Source organism: Phyllostomus hastatus, unplaced genomic scaffold (genome assembly GCF_019186645.2).
Source record: "Phyllostomus hastatus isolate PE091 unplaced genomic scaffold, TTU_PhHast_1.1 phas_contig_524, whole genome shotgun sequence".
Lineage (NCBI taxonomy): Eukaryota > Metazoa > Chordata > Mammalia > Chiroptera > Phyllostomidae > Phyllostomus > Phyllostomus hastatus.
Window position 1 is genome coordinate 14,034,842 of NW_025333900.1, and position 20,857 is coordinate 14,055,698.

General features: G+C 39.3%; 1 protein-coding gene and 1 pseudogene across 10 annotated transcripts in view; one reads left to right on the forward strand and one right to left on the reverse strand.

The window, feature by feature from the left end:
• Positions 1 to 11,176: 11,176 nt before the first annotated feature.
• The window catches only part of EVI5 (ecotropic viral integration site 5), a 211,714-nt gene continuing 202,033 nt past the window's right edge, over positions 11,177 to 20,857 (forward strand). For 6 of the 10 annotated variants that reach the window (XM_045847078.1, XM_045847076.1, XM_045847082.1 and 3 more), the window contains exon 1: positions 11,178 to 11,461. The gene's annotated coding sequence lies outside the window, so the exon portion shown is untranslated. Of the gene's footprint in view, positions 11,462 to 11,531; positions 11,932 to 20,857 lie in introns of those variants that run through there. The other 4 variants (XM_045847079.1, XM_045847080.1, XM_045847085.1 and 1 more) reach the window with 3 other exon arrangements.
• LOC123823978 lies at positions 15,537 to 17,202 on the reverse strand (annotated as a pseudogene).

Genomic DNA, 20,857 nt, shown 5'->3' on the forward strand with positions numbered 1-20,857 from the left:
TTGCTTATCTCCATTTTGTTTAGTTCTTTCTCTGGATTTTTGATCTGTTCTTTTATTTGGGCTGTGTTTCTTTGTCTGCTCACTTGGGCAGCCTCCCTGTGTTTGTTTCTATGTATTGGGTCAAACTGTTGTGACTCCTCTGTCTTGGTAGCATGGCCTAATGTAGTAGGTGTCCTATGGGGTACAGTGGCACAGTCTCCTCTATCACTGAAGCTGGGTACTCTAGGTGTGTCCTTTGCATGGGCTGTGTACACCCTCCTCTTGCAGTTGAGACTTGATTACTGTTGGCAGGTCAATAGGAGGGATTTAACCATGGGTAAATTTGTAACCTATCATCAACATTTTCTCCCTCCATCTATTCTCCATATACTTATGCTAAGCTTCACCTTCCTGAAGTTCCAGTTTTATCAGATCATGATTAATAATGAGCTTCTCCTAACTTAGATTCAAGAATATAATATAGTAGCATCTATCATCATCACTAAGCCCTTATTATATGAAATGTTAAAGGGATTTATCTAAGAAAAAGATGATAAAAAATATGAACAGTGAAATGACAACAAACTTGCAACTATTAACAACTGAACTTAAAGCAAAAACAAAAATGAACTAAGCAAACAACTACAACAAAAACAGAATCACAGAGATGGAGATTACATGGAGGGTTATCAGCAGGGAGAGGGACAGGGGAGAATGGGGGAAAAGATACAGGGAATAAGAAGCATAAATGGTAGGTACATAATAGACAGGGGGAGGTTAAGAATAGTATAGGAAATGGAGAAGCAAAAGATCTTATATGTATGACCCATGGATATGAACTAAGGTGGCAGTGGGGGGAGGATGCTGGTGGGAAGGGGGTATGCAGAGTGGAGGGGAATAAAGGGGATAAAAATATGGGACAACTGTAATAGTTTAATCAATAAAACATTAAAAATAAAACAGTAGCACCTATTTATATACAATGATTAAAACTCAATGAAACTCTTACATATAAAAATTATTTCAAAGATTAAGCAGAAGATCTTTATGTAGTGCATATTTATTGGAAATTAATGTCATTGTTTGGACAAATTACTTCTGAAAATGTTTGATCTGAGCAAGGAACTAAATACATCTTATCCAGGGTTCATATGTTTCCCAGATCTGTTCAAGGATAGGGAGAAAGGGTGTATACAAGATTAAGCAGGGGAAAATGTGGTCCTTAGGGTACCCAACAATTTACCAAGCCAAAAAGCCAAAAAAAGATGGTGATAGGAAGGAGTACAGCAATGAGTGAAACTGTTGATAAAATCTTGGAGGACTGACTTAGCAATCGAACAAAGGGGTCAGGATGAATTGGGTATGTAGCGAAACTGATGACCATGAAACTGAAGGAGTAGAATGAGGAGGCAAATACTGAGCAGATAGTGGTAAAATTTTGTATTGGTAGAGAGATGTTTCATCTTTTTTTTTTTTCTGTAAAGGAAATAGTGCGAGGAAGAATACAGCTGAAAATTGGAGGAAAGGGGTTGTTCATCTGACCAAAATCTGAATCTTCATCTCCTTCATATCTGTGCCTACTCTGTGTCTATATTCAGGTGGTTCAATTTGTCTGGAGTAAAATGCACAGCCATGCTGAGTGCTCTCATTTTACATTCATGGCCATGAACATCACGTGGGTTGTTGATAATGCCTGGCAACAATACTTTACTTCTTTAGTGAATAATTTTTTCACTCTCCTAGACAACTATTTCGTACCTTCTTTTGGCTCCTTAAACTGGCAATATTTTCTCCACCCTCACTCTCAAATGATGACATTTCTTCTTATTTCACTGAGAAATTGCAAGCACATTCTGAAAAGAATGTCCATAAATTCTCAGCATATCTACACAGATACATGCTTTTGTGTACATGTATCCTGTCCTCTCTTTTGTCACAATGGAATAACTGTCCATGTTTCCATCTGAAGCTAACTCTTTAACTCTGGCACCAGATCTCTTCCAGTCTCTCTGTGCTGTTGCTCCAGTAATTCTTCCCCTTCTCTACTGCATCCTTATTTTCCCATCTCTGATAGATCTTTCCCATCAGCATCCAAACATAATGCTGTTTAAATCATTTTAAAAACAAAAACCACTTTCTCCAACTAGTCCTCCATTTTTCACCTTTCCTTAATAGCAAAATCCTTTTAAAGATTTTCCTGTTTCTCTGATTCTGCTTTCTTTCCTTTTATTTTTTTTTTTGGACCCACTCCAGTCAAACTTTAACCTACACTGTTCTGTGGATATAGCTCATGGTTACCAATGATTTTCACATTGCCAAATCCAGTGGTCATTGCTCTTGACCCATCACCAGCAACTGTCTCAGTATTCTTGAAATACTTTTTTTCTCTTGGCTTCTCCGACTTTACTTTCTGCTGTTTTCCCTTCCACTTTATTGGCTGCTCTTTTGCAGTCTCTTTTGTTAGTTCCTGTTCTCCCCAGCCTCTAATTGTGTCTGAACTAAGGCTCAGTCTTTGAGCCTCTTCTCTTTTTCATCCATACTCACTCCCTTCATTCAGTTTCATGGTTTTAAATCCATCAGTAAGTCTTATCTCCTTTTTATAAATTAACAAAACAACTATAGGTATGTAGTCATATACTCAGAAATGAGACAAGAAAGAAATAGATAAAAAACAAACAAACAAGAAAAACGAATGGTGATTGTCACTTGGTAATGAGATTACAAGTGATTTTAATCTCTGTTCTTTTTTGTAATCACATTGTATGCAATTAATGTGCAATATTTCTATAATCAGATAAAGAAAGAAGGATGAGTAGCTGGAGGGATGCAGGGAAACTTACTCAATAAACTTTAAAATACTATTTTCCCACCCTAAGCACCAGAACACTGGAAATTATGAGAGGCATGCATATTTGAAGCAGTTCTTTGTGTGGGGGGAGGGGGGGAAGAAGCCTTGGTTACAAAAACTATGCCAACTTGTTTATATCATCCAAGATGGGACCTATTTATATTTCCCAGGCTCTGCGTCACTGAGACTGAGGGAAAGTCTTCTGGGGAAGTAAAAAAGTGAAAAAGTGCAAAGGCTCAGGGTTCTCAGTCCTGGAATCCTTGGCTCTTCGATTTTCTTTTTCAAAATAGAGTGAAGATTCATTGAATATTTTTATTTCCCAAAATTGGAATTTTAATAGCATTATAGAGTTTTTCTTTTAAAATTTTTAGTAATATGTGTTGAAAAAAGAATATTTGTGTGTGATGAAGCTCAACAATTTAACTGGAGAGCTTTAAACCCAGACATTTACCTGGTCATGAAACATTACCACCGGTATGTTTGCACAGACCTGAGCCACTGTTCTTCCATGCAATTTCCCTGCCTCTCTCCCCAGTGGCAAAAAGTACTAACCCAAATGTTGTTATTATTCTCATATTTATTTTAATAGTTTTCTTGGGTATGAATATTTTCTTTTTTTCTGTAATAAAAGCTTACAGCAGCCTTCATTCTTTTTAAAATTTTAATTGAATTTATTGGGGTACCATTCCTCCCAACAGTGCATGAGGGTACCCTTTTCTCCACATCCTTGCCAACAGTTGTTTGTTGATTTATTGACATAAAAATCCTAGAAGAAAACATAGGCAGTAAAACCTTGGACATTTCTCGTAGCAATATTTTTGTCTGATATATCTCCTTAAGTAGGGAAAACAAAACAGATAAACAAACAAATGTGACAACATCAAACTAAAAATGTTTTGCACAGGAAAGGAAACCATCAATACAATGAAAAGACAACGTACTGAATGGGAGAACATATTTACCAATGATACCTTTGATAAGGGGTTAATATCCAAAATTTATAAAGAACTTATAAAACTCAATACCAAAAAACAAACAATCCAATTTAAAAATGTGCAAAGGACCCGAATAAACACTTCTTCAAAGAGGACATACGGATGGGCCATCCACATATGGAAAGTTGCTCAATGTCACTAATCATCAGAGAAATGAAAATTAAAACCACAATGAGATATAACCTCACATTTGTCAGAATGGCTATCATCAGAAAATAACAAACAACAAGTGTTGGCCAGGATGTGGACAAAAGTGCACCTTTCTGCACTTTTGGTGGAAATGCAGACTGGTGCAGCCACTCTAAAACAGCATGGAGTTTCCTCAAAAACTGAAAATGGAACTGCCTTATGAGCCAGCGATTCCACTTCCTGGAGTCTATCTGAAGACACTCAAAACACCAATTCAAAAGAATATATGCACCCCCATGTTCACTGCAGTGTTATTTATAATAGCGAAGAGTTGGAAGCAGCCCAAGTGCCCATCACTAGATGAGTGACTAAAAAAGCTGTGGTACATTTATACACTGGAATTCTACTCAGCGGTTAAAATGAAGGAAATCTTACCAGTTGCAACAGCATGGATGGACCTGGAAAGTATTATGCTAAGTGAAATAAGCCAGGCAGAAAGACAAAATACCATATGATTTCACTTACACGTGGAATCTAATGAACAAAATAAACAAACGAAATAGAACACGCTCATAGATACAGAGAACAGACTGAGAGCTTTCAGGGAGAGAATTGTTGAGGGGCTGCATGAAAAAGATGAAGGATAAGCAAGAAAAAGCAACTCACAGACACAGACAACAGTATGGGGGTTACCAGAGGGAAAGGGGACTGGGGGAGGTAGAAGAGGGTATAGGGGGGATAAATGATCAAGAAAAGAGACTTGACTTTGAGTAGTGAACACAGCACAATGTACAGACGATGTACTCATAAAATTTTACTCTTCAAACCTATATAATTTTATTAACCAATAAATTCAACAAAAATTTTAAAATAAAGAATTTCCAAAAAAAAAGAAAAAAAAAGCTAGCCCCCTGGCCAGTGTGGCTCAGTTGGTTGGAGTGTTGATTCCCAGTCAGGGCACATACCTATGTTGCAGGTTTGGTCCCCTGTTGGGGCACGTGCAGGAGACAACCTATTGATGTTTCTCTCTCACAGTGGTGTTTCTCTTCCTCTCTCCTTCCCTTCCCCTCTCTCTCAAAAATGATAAATTAATAAGTAAAATTTTAAAAAGCTATCATTAGAGAGATAATCTTTTCAGACTAATATATCAGATCTCTTTCAAGGGCATCTAAGAATAATGGAGAATGCAATAGTGCTATTTAGCTGTCTCTCACAGGGTATATCACTTGCTCTGTATTTCATAGTAAACTCTCAGTTAATAGCCCTGAGTAACACAAATGCAACAACATCCATTTCCAGGACACAACAGCCTGAAGTATTCTATAACATCAGCTAAAGAATTTTTTTAAAAAGTTAATTCTGCCTATTTAATAATTTTGTCTAGCATCAAATTCCAAGATCTGAAACCTAGTATATAGAAACTTCTGGCCAATGATTCAGAGTCAGTACCTCAAACACATTGACAATTAATATTGAATTGTCATTCTGAGACATATCAGGTGACCGAAGGAAGGAAAAAGAAAGAAAGGGAGGGAGGAAGGGGGAAAGGAGGAATGAAAGGTAGAAGAAAAACAAAATCCATTAGCTCTCATAAGACCAAACAACTTTGGCTACTGCATCGTCCTCCGCATTCCCAGCTTCTCCTAAAGGTACTGCCTAACAAAAGTATAGAGAGGAAATGAAAGGGTGTTAAATGGGTGGATCCCGGTGGCACTGTTGTGGTAAACACTCCCAGTGAGTCAGCTATAAATTCAATTCAAATCCCCAGTCTCCCTGTCTTCTCTGCTTATCATGGTTACCACCAAAATGATTGCTGCCTTTAGGAACTCTGATGGGAAACAGGTAAATGTCTAAAACAATGTTTACTTTTCTATTAACACATAAAAATGTAAATACTGCAGCAGAAAATATTTTGTTACTGAGTTAGGGTTTGTATACTGTGTTTTGTCTTCAAAACACAGGAAACAGCTTGTTAACATTTCTTCAGTTTTATTTTAAGAATATGATCTCATGATATTGTGGCCATTTGAGTGATAAACAAGAATTTATGAAGTGTTAGGTTTAATTCCACACCTGTAAGGAAGGTATATTAGTAACTGACTTTTTGTAATTCTGTACCATTTCTCTCTTTGCTGTAATTGGCTGCTGGCTATCTTTGGTGAGTGTACATTCTCAGAGGAGACCTGATGTGTCTGCACATGCTTCAGATTTCTAATATGGAGAAAAAGATTAGCTGAGGGAGATGGCTGGTTATCATAGTATTAGCTCACAAATTGGCTGTGTTGATGATCGTGTGGCCTTACAGTGACGACTTCAGCAGGGGTTGTTTCCAAGTCACATTATAAAAGCTAAGTTCATTTTACTGTAAAGCAACACCTTGCTAACATAGTTTCCTCATCTTTTTTTTTTTTTTTGATGGAATTGGGACAAAGTGCTAATTAACATTAGCTAAAGTTTGTACTTGACTTTGCTGTTATTAAACCATTTTCACATGAAATAACACATTTCACCAACACATCTATTATTAGCAACTTTTACCCTTATTTGCCTGACTCAGAAACTGAAGATTACAGAGGTTAAAGGCCAGAAAATTAGCAGGTGGTAGAGTCAAGATTTTTTAGGGTAAAGGTATTTTTCAGTCTTTTAAAAAATGTTTACTTTTTAATTTTTATTTTTTTAATACTTTATTTATTTATTTTTATAGAGAGGGGAAGGGAGGCAGAAAGAGAGGGAGAGAAACATCAATGTGTGGTTGCCTTTCAAGTGCCCCCCACTAGGGACTGGGCCCACAACCCAGGCATGTGCCCTGACTGGGAACTGAACCAGCCACCCTTTGTTTTGCAGGTCAGTGCTCAATCCACTGAGCCACACCAGCCAGGGCAGTCTTGTTGTTGTTGTTGTTGTTTTAAATCTGTCTTTTTATTTTTGCATGTTGCTGTTTTTTGGCTTTGGATAATAGCAACTATATTAGCTGCCATTTGTTGAATGCTTATCATGTACCTTGAACATATTATTTCATTTGTCACTTTAGTGCTTAAGAGATGTTATCATTATTATCTCCAGTTTATGGATGAGAAGATTGGCGCTTGAATAGGTTAAGCACACTTTTGGCAGGCACACTTGAAATTTTAGGTCACAGTCTAATCACTTGCATTAGTATAGAGGTAACTAGGTCCCAGATAATTGGATAGTTTAGGTGGAATTACCACTCTAGTTGCATTATATTTTACCTTGCTTCGAAACAGGTATTTCAGAAAGTCAAGTAAAGAATGGACTTCTCCTCCTTTTAGTGGGTAGAGTGGAAATTGGCAATTCATTGATGTCCCATTTTGGTGGTGCAATTTCAAAAGCTGTTGTTAGACTGATAATGTGAATGTTTTAATATCACATACAGAAATCATGTCCAAACTCTAGAGCCAGAGAGCTGGTTCTTTACCATAACTGTGGCAGATCTAGTTTCCACCTGTGCACAAGTGCCAAGGGATGGCAAGAATTGTGTGCCTCTCTAACAATGTTTTTTTCCTAAGATAATGCACCTTGCAAACACGGGAATGTGATGGAGGTAAACTGGTGAGGGTGCAGCCATTCTTAGAATCTCAGTAAATGGAGAAACCACAGCTTTTGAGCTTGAGTGCCTTTTGAATTTGTGTCATGGAAAGCAGTGAGCCGAGTATAATAGGTTTTCAATATTTCATTGTGAGCCTTCATTTCCCCAAAGCAGAAAATATTTGAACATTAGCTGGGAGTTTCAAAGGAGTGTTGTTTCTCGTTTTTCTAGAATATTGCTGCCAAGAGAACTTTCTGGTGGATGGATGGAAATGTTTTATATTGGTGAGCACTTGACTTGAAATGTGTAAGTGCAATGGAGAAACTGAAATTTTAATTTAATTTCAGTTTAAACATAAATAGTCGCATGTGGCTAGTGGCTGCTGTCTTGGACAGCACAATCCTAGAATATAACTGAGATGTCCTGGTTCCCCAAGGAAGCACCAAATGCCAGCTGCCCAGGGTGGGGGTCGGTTGTTATTCATCAGTGGGTCTGACTTCACTGGTGAGTTCCTCTTCTGCATCCTGGGCAGTTTGTCAGGGGAATGCCTCCCTTGCTTTTTCTTTCTGTTAGCAATGAGGCTCACATGGCTGACTTATAAAACACCCTTGGCAGTTGAAAGCATGGTGTTCTGAGATTTAACCCTTGCCGAATTTAGAGGATAGAGCTCAGACTGTCCCTTCTGTGAGAGTGACACAAGTCAATGCTGAGAGTGTGCAGCATGAATTGCTAACTGAATTTACCCTAAATTCATCTGAGGAGGTGGCACCGCTCACTACGACCATGCCCCCTCTCTTTTCTATTCTAGTTTGAAATTCTGGAGTGTGAACAGCCGAGTGCCAGAGAGCTGCAGCAGAGGTGGTGGTGTGGAATTCACACAGTGAAATTTCACTTATGCAAGTGTTCAAGCACTTGTGAGAGGTTGGAATTAGCTCTATCTCTGGTTAGATGTAGCTATTTCAGTAATAAGTTAAAGTGTAAGCTGTTACATCAAATAAATTGATGAGCTCAGGGTGAGCGAAGGAGGGGAATAAAAGAGAGGTAGTGCTGGAAGCTCAGAGCCAATAGTGCAAGCTTGTCTTGTCAGGGCAATGAACTTATCTGAGATAATAGATTTCAGGAACTTAGCACAGCTGTGCTGGTTATTTTTAATTAATTGTGTTATTTTTTTTAAAACAATACATTTATTTCATTTATTTTTATACAGGCTTTAGGTAAATGACATGTGAACTATGAAATGAAATGTGAAGGAGGAAACTTGGAAACATTTTTGACAAAGTGAATACATCTGTTTAGTTCAAGGTATAGACCATTTTCTCACCCAGAAAGTTCTCTCATGTTCCTTCCCAGTCAATTCCCTGACACAGGCAACCAGTTATGATTTTTTCACCACAGATTAGTTTTGCCTCTTCTAGAATTTCAAACAAGTAGAATTACAGTGTGTACTTTGTGTCATATATTTTATTTTTAAATAGATAATATAGTCACATAGTTTGAAACTGAAGAGGTACAAAAGGGCAGGCAGTCAAGTCTCCTTCCCAGCCCCGACTGCTCGTCACCCAGGCTTCCTCCCTCGAAGCGAGCAATGTTATTAGTTTCAAGTGGGCCCATCCCATAGCTGTGACGTTCAGGGGTTTATACAAGGTGCTCTGAGAGCTGAGTTTTTAAGGTTACCCAAAGAATCTTGTGACAGCCCAGCTAAAACAATATAAAGTCAGTTTTAAAAAAGTTGGAGTTCTTTTTAGACTCTGATTCCAAATGTCAAGTTGTCACATTTTACCCTTCTAAGACCTAGGTAACCCTTGAGCCACATTTTGTTTAAGTGCTAACATTCTATGAGCCTCATTCACTTATTAAACACATATGTATTGAACAACTATAGAAATACAACCACAAACCAAAGAAAACCAAGCTCCTGATCTTTCGGAGGCAGGAGTCCAGTGGGGGAAACACAAATTCACCAAGAAAATCATACAATTACAGTTTCAGTGCAGTGTGATATGAAGGGAACGAGGTAGGGCAGGTAGGGCGGACTGAAGGTGCTTCTCACAGTTAGAGATTAAGAGTTGAGATAAGAAGAATGAGCTTTGCTGGCACAGAGCAAAGCACTTGCAAAAGCTCTGTGGAAGGAGGAAACTTGGAGGGATTAGAAGAGACCAGTGTGGCTGGAACAGAGACAGTGGGATGGAATGTGGTCTGAGCAGTAAGAAATGGAGAGGTGGGCAAGGCGCCTGACTATGCAAGGGCTTGGTTAGTTGAAGGGTTTTGTCTCCGAGAATGGGAAACTATTGAAGTGTTTTATGCTGGGTTGTGATAGGGTCACATAGCCTTACATATCCTATGTGAAGAAGAAGTTAAGGAGGGGTAAAAGCACATGTGGATAAACCAATTAGATGACTACTTTAATGTTCCCACCTCACCCCACAAAAGCAGCTTAGACAAGGATGGAGATGGAGAAAACAGAAGAGGACAGAGTCAAAGATAATTTGGAAGGTATAAAATCAATAGGATTTGCTGGTAGAGGAAATATAGGAGGGAAAGGTAGATTATCAAGATGTCTCAGCTTCTTCAAGATGGGTTCTGTTGCAATAAAATTGTTAATTAAAATTATATTCAAATAATGGCATGGCTTAAAGTTATGTAAAATTTTTCCTCACAAAATTTCAAGCTTTCAAAGTTTTCAGCTGGGTGGAGGGCGTGGCTCTACTTCCTATTTTTTGATATTTTCTAATCTTGTTTAAAAAATGGAATGTTTTTCTTTTTTTGAAATGTTTATTACAGTGGAACCCCTTTGGAGAATATAAATTTAAATCAGAAAATAACCAGGGCTATCTAATTTCTAGGCAAATAATTCTGGTTTTTGTTCTGATAATTGCTATCATTAGGTCACTTTTAAATGTATAATGAAAGCAATTTATATTGCCGTTGTTTTCTTGCCTGTTTTTCTTGGGATTAGGCTGGAATCTACTAATCACTTCTTTCCCACACTAAGCACTTTCCTTCTAAGAATTTCTTTGTTGATATTGGATGGCTGCCCGGCTGCACCTCAATATTTGTGTCCAGGTTCTGCCCACTGCCAGACTCCGCGTAAACCCAGTGTCTTGAGAGGACTGACGGTAGAGTGATTTGCAGTCACATGTGCCACTTACAAATTGATTATTGGTTTTGAGAGAAACTTAGGTCATCTCTCAGGGGCCTCAGGCAGCCTTTGGGAGCCTGCAGGTCTGCTTGCGGTGGCCGCATCCCGGGAGACCAGCGCGCGGGCGACAGCGCACGGCCAGCAGCCCTAAGCTCGAGGTCGCTTAGAGCCCCCCGGGGTGTGTGTGTGTGTGTGTGTGTGTGTGTGTGTGTGTGTGTGTGTGTGTGTGTGTGTGTGTGTGTGTGTGTGTGTGTGTGTGTGTGTGTGTGTGTGTGTGTGTGTGTGTGTGTGTGTGTGTGTGTGTGTGTGTGTGTGTGTGTGTGTGTGCGCGTCTTGCGCAGTTCTCACGTGCTAGGGGCGTTCTGAGAGACCAAGTCAGCAATTTGTAGGGCCCAGAGCTGGTGCTTTGAAAGAGACGGAGGAGGGAGCGGGATTTCTCCGCCCCCGTTCCCCACTGTCCAATCGCTTCGGCTTCTCCTTTTCTTGGCCTGCCCAGCCCCTAACCAGCTCCGACCCATTATGCGGTAGAGGCGGCCGGCCTCTTTAAGGCCCTGCCGCGCCTGCGCTTTGGGCTTTCCTGACGCGGCCCGGCCGGACCCCGGAGGAACCCAGGGACTGGCAGGCTAGGGGTCGCGTAGTGCTTGTGACAGCAGCTGCGCCCAGAGGGGTGGGTGAGGGTCCGACACCAGCGTGGCGCACGAGAGAGGGCGGGGAGGGCAGCCCGCGAAGCAGAGAGCGGGGTCGAGGCGCTGAGACGCGGCGGCGCGGCTGCGGGCTGGATGGGAAGTTAATGTTTACCGCGGAGTCCACCCAACGTTTCCAAGGTGAGAGGCACCCCGCCAGGCCCGGCTGGCGGAGAGCCTGGGTTCCGCGGGGCGCACGGCGCAAGGCGAGGCCGAGTCGCGGCGAGTGGGGGCCGCCACCAAACTTGCGGCGCGAGTGGGGCGGGCGCCTCGGGCACCCCTGGGGCCTAAGTTCCCCGTGGCCCCTGCGGCCCGGGACCCTGCTCTGGGCTCTGGGGAGGAAACTCGCCAGCGGATCTTCCAGTAGAGTCCCAGAGAGATGGGATGGGGCAGCTTCGGGAGCGGCACTTCCTTGTGATCCTGCGGGGAATGCTGACCCTTCACCCCCGCACTTGACGCCAGAAGTCTTTTCCCTCTCGGAGACCTGACGGGGCGAGACCGCCCGCGCCCTTTGCAAAGTTAGCGTCATTTTTTAGCCTCCGGGATTCTGCGCAAGGCCATGTCTCCAGGCAGATGATGGGCAAGCCAGGTTGTGCTAGGTGACTCCCAAGGTATGCACTTGGGGAGCGGGTGTAGCCATCACTGAATCACCTTAGGACTAGCGGGGCAAGCCTTAAATTAACCACAGAATTCCGGTAGGTTGGATTGTGGTGTTGTGTTCGCTTATAGTTGCTGTGATTTCTTTGTTTTTCTGTCTGTCGTTTGGTTGTCTTAGATCAACTCAGTTGACGTCTTTTCCCCGAAGAGTTAACCAAAACTTTTGGAATGATTCTTTCGCTTTGCTCTCATCCATTGCTTGAGAGGTGATTTTGAAAAGCAGCATTTTCTTGCACAGATATCTTTTCTTTGGGTTACATTGTAGAATAATAAACTTCTTTCTTTCCTGAAAGAAAAAAATTTAGTGTTTCATGAAGATCAAGAAAAATTATCTGTTGGTAGCTTTTAATTTTGTTCTGGGATGATGTATTCGTAGCTTTTTTTTTAAAGTTTTATTAGTAAACTTTGTGCAATAGAAGCTCCTTTTCTATTCTAAAATACCAGCCTTTGGTCTTTGAGAACGTTGTATGAAAAAAATCTTAGAAAACTTATTGAAGTGTGATATGCAGAGAAGTGCACAATCCTAAGTATGCAGGTAAGGAATTTTTCCTGGGTGTCCCATCACAGATCAAGAAACAGAACATTACTTGGTTGAGATTTATACCCAGTGGTGGAATTGTGGATTTGTGAGGAGGTGTGTGAATGATAAAACTTTAGTATTACCTACTGCTGAATATGTCCCCAAAGTTGTATCATTTAGGGAATGATATTTCAGTTACCACACATCCTTCCTGATGCTTATCACTTTTTAAAACTTTTGCTGTTCTGGTAGAGGTACAGTAATATATCAGTGTGGTTTTATTTTGTAATTTTCTTGATGATTGTGGTTGAGTGTGTCTATATGTGTCTGTGTATCGCCCATGAGTCCTTTCTAGGATATAGATTAAGTTTTTCTTTTCTACCCTGTCTTGCCTCCTCACTCTTTTTAATGGTCTTTTTTGATTAATGGAAATTTTCAATTTTAATGTAATGTACTTAATCTTTTCCTTTATGATTACAACATTTTGTGCACTGTTTAAGAAATGTATGCCTAGCCTAAGAATATGAAGATATTTCTCTGTGTTACCTTGTAGGAGTTTCATTTTGTTTTACTTTTCACATTTAAGGTGTATGATTTATAGTAAATTACAGATGGGCTGTAGGGGTCAAGATTGACTTTTTGCCGTATGGATATCTGTTTGACCCAGCACTGTTTATTGAAAATACCATCCTTTTCCCTCTGCAACATGTGTTGCTTTTTCATTGTCTGCTTGTTCATTTCTACATATTTTGGAAATCAGAATTGAATCTATCAATTTGGAAAGAATTGACATCTTAACAATATTGATTTTCCAATTTATGAAAATGATATGTTCTTCCATTTATTTAGGTCTTTAAATTTTTTTCTCAGTGATGTTTTATAGTTTTCTGTGTAAAAGTTTTGCATGCCTTTTGATGTTTATTCTTAGGTATTTGATATTTTTTGATGTAATTATAAATAATTTTATAACAGTTGTGGCCAGTATACAGAAATAAAATGGATTTTTGTTGGGAGGTGGTGGTAGGGAGTGCTCTGGGATTATTTAAAAACAATTATCAGCCATCATTTCATTAATAAATTCTAAGTCTTTAATCTTCATGTGGGACCTAGTCCAAATACACCTTATATGTTCTAGTTTTCTGAGGTGGGTTTTTTTTCTTTTGGCATGGTATCTGCAGGGTCTAGGACCAATTAAAGATATATAGAGTGTTTCCATATTGACAATCACAGTGTTAGGCTCTGGGAATACAATGCTGATTAATATGCTGCTGCTATCCTTCAGGAACTAGAGTTTAGGGGTGTTGTAATTTTCAAGAAAAGACCTTTGTCCTTCACTCGGAAAAATGCTGTGATAAAAATTGGTTTAGTTGCATGCAAAGGGGCATTCAAATCAAATGCGTGGGAGGTAATAAACCTGACTTTCGGTGTTCTGAGGGTTGGCAAAAGAAGTGGCCTATGGGTGGGGGCCACTATTCATTATACATACAGGAGTCTCTGCTTATCCACAGGGGATACTTTCCAAGACCTCCCTGTGGATGCCTGAAACCATGGATAGATAGTATTGAATCCTATACAGTATTTGCTGTGTTTTTTTCCTACACATACATACCTTTTCACTGAAAAGAAGCACTTTATGGCTTCTCTTTCTTATACACGAATTGCCAGCATAACTACTCTTGCACTTTGAGGCCATTATTAAACAAAGTAGGGATTACTTGAACACAAGCACTGCAATATCTTCATAATCTGTCTGGTAACTAAGGTGCCTACTAAGTGACTGTCAGGCAGTGTATACAGCTTGAATATGCTAGACAAAGGGTTGATGCATGGAGTGGAGCGAGTGGGATGGTGCAAGATTTCATCATGCTGCTGAGAATGGTGTGAGATTTAAAACTTATGAATTGTTTATTTCTGGTATTTTCCATATAATTTCAGACCGGGATTGATTGCAGGTAACTGGAACTGTGGAGGATGGCTACGGAGGGACTACTGTAATTCTGCTTAATTCCTTGGCTTTCAGCCTTGAGCATCACTTTACTTTTCTCTTCTTGAGTCTGGAGTGTCTGTGTTTCCAGAAATTAATTTATGAGAGGATGTGAATAATAGAGAAGGGAATCTGGATGGTCTGTGTACAGACTCAATACAAACTTTAAACCACTACCTGCTCTTCAGCCCCATACCTCTCCCCCACTGACTGTGTACCTGGAGACTTCCAGTTGCTGAGCTTTACTGGGATTCTGTTAGGCAAATTGTTTATTGACCATATTTCCTTCTGAAGACCTGTAGGTTTAACATCTCTCCTCTACTTAGTTATGTAGTCCTCCATCTCTTGTTTCATGGATGCCATACTTCTCTTACCTGCCTGAGAAAGTATAGACTCTAGAGAATCTAAACAGTGGTTCTGAACTTTGGCTGCCCATTAGAATCTGATGGGGAGCATTAACACACAAACACACTCATATACATGTGCACAACATGCACACATGCATGCTGCTCGACCAAATACATTAGAATCTCTGGGGATAGGACCCAGATAGCAATAATTAAAAAAAAATAGGTGTAATTGCATACAGTACAATACACAGATTTTAAGTGTATAGTATGATGATAAAAAGCATTGTAAAAACTCTAGAAAATTCTTTTATATTCCTTTCTTCTATATTTCCCACTCCCTAACCAGACTTCTGATTTCTCCCACCATAGATTAGCATGCATATTTTTATTATCTTTTAAAATTTATTTTTTTTTTCTCATTAAACTTTGTTTTAATGGGTCTCAAAATTCTGTGGCAGATTTTTGGTCAAGTTGTTTCCATTAAAAAGTACTGATTTGAAAAAACTGCCACAAACACACACAACATACACACAAAACTAAATGGCCCACAAAACATTCTCTTTTCCTTTCAAAGCTTTTACAATGCATTGCAATCATTAACCAATCCTTTACTATTAAACTTGAGTAGCTAATTGAGACAAACAGTTCTGAGACTGTTCTACCACCACTGATTAAGACTGGGGTTGCAGGTGTTGGAGATAGTATTCACTTAGCCTTCTGAGCTTTCTGGGCAGACTTGGTGACTTTGCCAGCTCCATTTGCCATCTTGTCCACTGCTTTGATGACACCAACAGCAACTGTCTATCTCATGTCACAAATAGCAGAGTGGCCCAGAGGAGGATAGTTGGAGAAGCTCTCACACACATGGGCTTGCCAGGAGCCATATCAATGATGGCAGCATCACCAGATTTCAAAAACTTTGGACCATCTTCCAGCTTTTTCCCAGTATGACGATCAATCTCTTTTAGCTCAGTGAATTTGCAAGCAATACGAGCTGTGTGACAATCCAGAACAGGTGCATATCCAGCACTGATTTGGCCTGGATAGTTGAGGATAATCACCCAAACTGTGAGGCCAGCTGCTTCCATTGGTGGGTCATTTTTGCTGTCACCAGCCACATTGCCACGATGAACATCTTTAACAGATATGTTCTTGACCTTGAAGCCCATATTGAACCCCAGGACACTCAAAGCTTCCTGGTGCATTTCAACAGATTTTACTTCATTTGTAACATTGACTGGAGCAAAGTTGACACCCTGCCAAGTTTGGGAACACCAGTCTCCACTTGGCCCACAGAAACAGTACAAATACCACCAATTTTGTACACACTCTGGAGGGACAGATGCAGGGGCCTGTCAATTGGACAAGTGTGGCAGGATGCAATCCAGAGCTTCAAGCAGTGTGGTTCCACTGGCACTGCCATCTTTACAGATGACTTTCCATCCCTTGAAGTACAGCATGTTAGCACTTGGCTCCAGCATGTTGTCACCATTCCAACCAGAAGTATGCTAGTGTATCAGGGTTGTAGCCCATTTTCTTAATGGAGGTGCTGACTTCTTCAGGCTAACGCTCTCCTAGCTGAGCTATTTCAGCGGCTGTGAGGTGCCGACTTCTTTAATAATTTCCTCTTATCTCTTCTGGCTGTAGGGTGGCTCAGTGGAATCCATTTTGTTAATGCCAACAATCAGCTGTTTCACACCCAGGGTGTAAACCAGAAGGGCATGCTCACCGGTCTGCCCATTCTTGGGGACACCTGCTTCAAATTCACCAGCACCAGCAGCAACAACTAGGACAGCACAGTCAGTCTGAGATGTGCCTGCCATAATGTTTTTTATAAAGCCTGTGTGTCCTGAGGCATCAATGATGGTCACATAATACTTGCTGGTTTCAAATTTCCACAGGGATATATCAATGGTGATACCACACCTGTGGTTAGCTTTCAGTTTATCCAAGACCCAGACATATTTGAAGGAGCCCTTCCCCATCTTAGCAGCCTCCTTCTCAAATTTTTCAGTGGTTCTTTTGTCGATCCCACCACATTGTAGATCAGATGGCCAGTAGTGGTAGACTTGCCGGAATCTACATGTCCAGTAGCCACAATGTTGATGTGAGTCTTTTCCTTTCCATTTTGGCTTTGATTTAGTGGTGGTTTTTGCAATAACTGTGTTTTGGTGGCAATCCCATTTCGAAAAAGCATCCATATTTTTTCAAGCTGCCTGGGTAATTCCAGTGTGGTCAAGATGAAACCATTGGTTGGGTGGACTGTATGTTTGAGGCTATCTCCAGTGTCTCTGTCTTTCCTTTTGTCTTGGTCTGATTTCCCAGAGCATTCTTCCAATTTTCTGCTTGAAGGGCAGAATTCTAGTGCCATCGATTTTGGAAGTCAGGAAGAGAGGGCTGGGTAATGAGTTGTAGAGCGTTTAGTATGTAGGATCACATGACTTTTGCTTCTCTTTGTTAGGAAAACTATGTGTGTTCTACCTTGTGTGGGTCGCCCTCTTGAGACAATAAATCTCCAATCAGCTGACACACAGAGGGTGGGCCAAGCAGCAACTTGGAGAAGAATGAGGTGTAGGTTTTTTAAATGTTTAAAGTTTTCACTTGGTCCTTTCTTACTTTAGTCTTATTTCCCTCTCTTTGTTCTGGTAGTTCCTGAGCCTTTTGAGGATTTTGTAGTATAAACTGGGTTTGTTCTTAGTTGTCAGCGCTGTTGACTTATTTGACTCTTTCACTAGTCGGTTACCAATCATCCATCTTCCATCCAGCTTCCAAAATTGTGTTGCTGTTGTCTCTATTTCCATTTTCTCTGAACTTATGGTTTGTGTTCTAAAAACAGAACAAAAGAACAACAAAAATTTTTCTTTATCCTTGTTTTAGTAGAGTTTTGGAAGGGAGCAAAATTAGATGTGTGTGTCCATCTGCTATCTTAACCTGGAAGTCTATCATCTGCTTTCCATTATTGAAAAATGTATTGCCATCTGTCTTCTGCTGTTGTCTCCTCCTTGTGGAGTTATAACTTTCACATTTGTTTACTGTTATCTAAGTAGAATGTCAGGAGGGAGAGCACCTAAATAGTAGATCAAACTGTCATTCCTCGAGATGTCTCAAATTCTTTTTTTTTTTTTAGTGACCACTTTCTTTTCTTTTTTTTTTTTTTTAAGATTTTTATTTATTTTTAGGGAGGGAAGGGAGTGGGGGGGGAGGGAGGGAGGGAGAGAGAGAGAGAGAGAGAGAGAGAGAGAGAGAGACGTCAATGTGCGGTTGCTGGGGGTTATGGCCTGCAACCCAGTAATGTACCCTAGCTGGGAATCGAACCTGGGACACTTTGGTTCCCAGCCCGCGCTCAATCCACTGAGCTACCCCAGCCAGGGTTTTCTCAAATTCTTTTGAGAAGTACTTATTGTCCTAGAATTAATCCTAAAATCTCAGAAATGATTTTAAAGATAAGCCAGCCTATTGAGCTGTTTGATGTTTTTTATAGTGGGACACTCATAGTAAAGAGATGAGTAACTAGAGAAGCTGATAGGGCTGTGGATCTCTGAAAATCCATATGTGCATTAAACATTTAATATTGAGTGAATAAGTAATAAATCTCACATATTTGTAACAAAGTTATTTTAAATATCATGTGGTTTTGTCAACAAATAATCTTAAGTCACTATGGTCATGGAAGAAGATAATACTAAGGATTTTTTTTTATTTTGGAAAAGGATTCTTTGTCAGCAAAAATTGAAAACTGTTGCTAAAGATAAAGTTGTAGAGATCTAGGTTTATAGTTAACATAATTGATAAATTAATTAGAATGAACCATTAAAGCTTCTTGTTAAGCTCCTCTAATAGCTTTGTTTTTCTTTTCACTCTTTTTTTAAAAATACATACTAATGCTTTAGGTTTCCAAATGTGCTTTGAAAGAGTTTTTACCATAAAGTTCATGATGAAATGAAAATATTCTCAATATGATTTGCTTTCTTTTAGGCTAACTTTATGAAATTTAATGAATTTACCTTTAAATTATGTCCTCCTTTTCTGTGTTAAAATCCTTCTTTATATGAAGTTTGTGATGCTAGATATTGGATAGGCTTTTCTTTATGTTTTCTGTCATGTCTTTATTTGATAAAAGAGAAAGTTGTCAGGACTATGTTGCTCTTCAAATTCATTTTTGACAGCGTTTATAAAATACAAACATTATCACTGCACACTATTCCCACTAGCCTTTTTTTGCTCCTCCACAAATTATTTTATTTTTATGTTTGCATATAAAATTCAAGATATCAATCAAGAATAATATTGGCAGTTATTACTCTATATGTTGCTGGTATGATAGTCTTTCCTCATTAGAAACCCATGGTTTAATGAATTTTGAATTTTGTGGATTGAATCTGTTGACTGTGGCCCCCTGTGTTTGTTTAGAAAGGGTCATCCCATTTCTCATTATTACAAGTTGCCTGGTGTGTTTATTTGTTGCCATTTCCAGCTGTTTATTACTATTTATTTACTTCAAAAGAGCTCTCACTACCAGTGCTGTCTGCAGTTCATCCTTAAAGTGGCCGAAGACAATGAGGGTTTAGAACTTGTTAATTGTTCTTTGTACTGATCCAGCCCTCACAGTTGTACTCTGCAAAGTGTTTAGTAAAGCTGGTTAAACTCACTATTATCTGAGTCTTCATTGTTGGTTTTGCTATTCATTGTCTTTTGAGTTCATGATTTTGCTATCTCCAGTGTTCTAGGAAGGGACTTTGATGGGTAATAGAACAGAACTAGCTTTATTTTGAATCATTGTTTTGTTTTGTTTTGTTTTTCCTTTATAGGAAAGGGTAAGCACTGATACAGAAGATGGGGATATTGTTCTACCTTTGAGTTGGTGCTTAAATGATTAGGTGCTTTCTTCTTTGGCCTGGTACAGCTCTTTTGCTGTGCCACAAATGAATTTGTTAGAGCAGTGTTAACAGATACTGGATGAAAGTGTAGCTTTAATGAACATTTTGTGTAATATGATGTGAACAATTGTATTGGGTTGACCAAAAGTTCGTTTTTTTCCCTACAGTGGCTCTAGTAGTGCTTAGTGGTCTCTAATTTCATTTGAAACAATTTTATTAGATTGTATTGTGATAGCTGTCATATAAGTGTGCATTTAAAAAATCAAAATTGGTGAATTTTTGTGTAGCCATTTTAATACTGAAGATAGAAGAACATTTTCAGCATGTTGTACTTTATTATTTCAAGAAAGGTAAAAATGCAAAAAAAATAAAAATTTGTGGAGTGTTTAGAGAAGGTACTGTGACTGATAGAATATGTCAAAAGTGGTTTGCGAAGTTTGTGCTGAAGGGTTCTTGCTGGAATATGTTCCATGATTGGGTAGAGTAGTTGAAGTTGACAGTGATCAAATTAAGGCACTAATTGAGAACACTCAACCTTATACCACATGGGAGATAATCGACATAATCAAAATATCCAAATCAATATAGTTGTTGGTGAAAATGAAAAATGTGTCTTATTTTACAGAAAAAAATTAAACAGACTTTTTGGCCAACCCAGTATAATATATTTTAATGAGCGATGTGAGAGAAAGATGGAAGAAAAATTTAGTGTCTTCAGACATACCAGAAACCAGGAGAGTTTTGAAGACTGAGCTAGAATTTGATGGTGAGAAGATGGACTCCAAAGTAAACTGAGAATGAATTTTAGGGAATAAGCCCATGAAAAGTATAATGCTTTTGAATATTTATTTGAAATACATGTAAGAAATGAGCATAAAGTTAAAGACTCAACTTGGTTGCCGTTTTGAAAATGTGGAGAACCTTTTCTACTGCTAAATGAACAAGGTTAAAAGGTTGTCAAGCTTGATGGTACATTTACATTTAACATAAAAGGTCAGGAAAATGAGTCAGTAAAATGATCTAGAAATTTAATGAAGCTATAAACATTGTCCTTAAGTCATTAGGAACCACCAAAAACATATTTAGCATCTTCTATATGTCATGCATAAGGACAAGTATTGGGAAGATAATGGTGATCTACATATACAA